Raw genomic sequence first — 3,012 nt, forward strand, 5'->3', positions numbered from 1 at the left:
TGACCTAAAATCAATCCAACAAAGCAAAAAAATGAATTTTAGCACGCAAATCGCACGGGAGATGTTTTTCATGACACCTCATACCACACTAATGGTATCCCGAAGGCATAGGGAACGTGTGTGAAGTTTCCACTCAATCTAGCCATTTGGAAGGTGTTGTTTTTAAAGGTTTATTCAGCAAAAGATAATAGCTGCCAAACCATGTGACCTATGACATAATGGCCGAGCACACATTTATTTGTCATGGATAGGCGATCATGCCTATGAAGTTTCACCTCAATCTGTTCAGTAATTTCAGAGGAGAAAAGTTTTCATTGGTTTTTAAGGACTTTGTGTCTAAAAAAACATATGGCTACCAAACCACGTGATCAAAGGTGTCATCAATTTAATTTTCCCATATGATTTTTGCGTAGATCATGTTCAATAAATTTCGTTCTGATCAGATAAATGCATGTCCGATAAATGCAATTTGGACGTCTTCAACATCGCATTTTTTACAACTAAATTGGCCGCCAGTCGGCCATCTTTGATCACATCGCAAAACAAAATGAAGTGCATATTTATACCATCAAGTGCTGTCTTTCTGCCAAGTATGAAAAAAATCGGGCCGTACATCTCCGAGATATGGTTGCAGATGCACGCACGGATGGATGGCCGGACAGACGAAACCCAATCCATAAGCCCCCGTTTCAGACTTAGTCTAACAGGGGGTTAATAATCCAAAAGAATGGCCAGTAAGAATGGACCATACTCCAGGAAAATTCAATGTGCCACTAGTATATCTGCAAAGAATGGCCAGCAAGAACCGACTCCAGGAAAATGAAATCTGCCACTAGTGCATTCACAAAGAATGGCAAGCAAGAACAGACCATATTCCAGGAAAATTCAATGTGTCACTAGTACATCCGCAAAGAATGGACAGCAAGAACTGACCATACTCCAGGAAAATTAAATGTGTCACAAGTACATCCGCAAAGAATGGACAGCAAGAAAAAAACACACTCCAATAAAATTCAATGTGTCACTAGTACATCCGCAAAGAATGGACAGAAAAGAACGGACCATACTCCAGGAAAATTAAATGTGTCACAAGTACATCCGCAAAGAATGGACAGCAAGAAAAAACCACACTCCAATAAAATTCAATGTGTCACTAGTACATCCGCAAATAATGGACAGCAAGAACGGACCATACTCCAGGAAAATTAAATGTGTCACAAGTACATCCGCAAAGAATGTACAGCAAGAACAGACCATATTCCAGGAAAACTCAATGTGTCACCAGTACATCCGCAAAGAATAGCCAGCAAGAAAAAAACACACTCCAATAAAATTCAATGTGTCACTAGTACATCCGCAAAGAATGGACAGAAAAGAATGGACCATACTCCAGGAAAATTAAATGTGTCACTAGTACATCCGCAAAGAATGGCTAGCAATAACAGACCATACTCCAATAAAATTCAATGTGCCACTAGTACATCTGCAAAGAATGGCCAGCAAGAACCGACTCCAGGAAAATGAAATCTGCCACTAGTGGATTCACAAAGAATGGCCAGCAAGAACAGACCATATTCCAGGAAAATTCAATGTGTCACTAGTACATCCGCAAAGAATGGACAGCAAGAACTGACCATACTCCAGGAAAATTAAATGTGTCACAAGTACATCCGCAAAGAATGGACAGCAAGAAAAAAACACACTCCAATAAAATTCAATGTGTCACTAGTACATCCGCAAAGAATGGACAGAAAAGAACGGACCATACTCCAGGAAAATTAAATGTGTCACAAGTACATCCGCAAAGAATGGACAGCAAGAAAAAACCACACTCCAATAAAATTCAATGTGTCACTAGTACATCCGCAAATAATGGACAGCAAGAACGGACCATACTCCAGGAAAATTAAATGTGTCACAAGTACATCCGCAAAGAATGTACAGCAAGAACAGACCATATTCCAGGAAAACTCAATGTGTCACCAGTACATCCGCAAAGAATGGCCAGCAAGAAAAAAACACACTCCAATAAAATTCAATGTGTCACTAGTACATCCGCAAAGAATGGACAGAAAAGAACGGACCATACTCCAGAAAAATTAAATGTGTCACTAGTACATCCGCAAAGAATGGACAGCAAGAAAAAAACACACTCCAATAAAATTCAATGTGTCACTAGTACATCCACAAAGAATGGCTAGCAATAACAGACCATACTCCAATAAAATTCCATGTGTCACGAGTACATCCGCAAAGAATGGACAGCAATAAAAAACCATACTCCAATAAAATTCAATGTGTCACTAGTACATCCGCAAATAATGGACAGCAAGAAAAAACCATCTATATATAAAGCAGTAAAGTATGTTTGTTTGTTTGTTTGTCCTCTTATAGCTCGAGAACTACTCATCGCAGAGAAAAACCAAAGGCATATTCGGAATCAGTACCTCTCAGAGCAACTACAGCACACCTTAAAATGTAAAAAATTTCGGGTTTTCAAATTAGCGTATTACGCGTAATTAGCGCTAGCAGAAGAGGGAGGGAATCTAAGGGAGGGAGCGCAGCGCTCCTAGCGCTTCTGACTACAGCACACCTTAAAATGTAAAAAATTTCGGGTTTTCAAATTAGCGTATTACGCGTAATTAGCGCTAGCAGAAGAGGGAGGGAATCTAAGGGAGGGAGCGCAGTGCTCCCTCTAGCGCTTCGCAGCGCCAGCGCTTCTGTTAGCGTAATTAGCATATTTCGGAACGTTAATTTTTCAACTTCATCATTCGGAATCAGTACGTCCCAGAGAACCTTCGTAACGTTAATTTTTCAACTTCATCCGATTGACATGGGACCAACGGCATGTGACAAAGAGTGAAACATGCAGGCTACATTTATTTGACGACAATGAGTTCCGACTTCCGGGTTCGTGCCGCCAACCCTGTTAGGCGCCTCTTGCGGCACACAGGGAATTACCAGTGAACTGGTACTCAATTTGCCGACCTCAGTGGGATGACAGGCTGAGTC

Source organism: Myxine glutinosa, chromosome 3 (assembly GCF_964187855.1).
Source record: "Myxine glutinosa chromosome 3, kmMyxGlut1.1, whole genome shotgun sequence".
Taxonomy (NCBI): Eukaryota; Metazoa; Chordata; class Myxini; order Myxiniformes; family Myxinidae; genus Myxine; species Myxine glutinosa.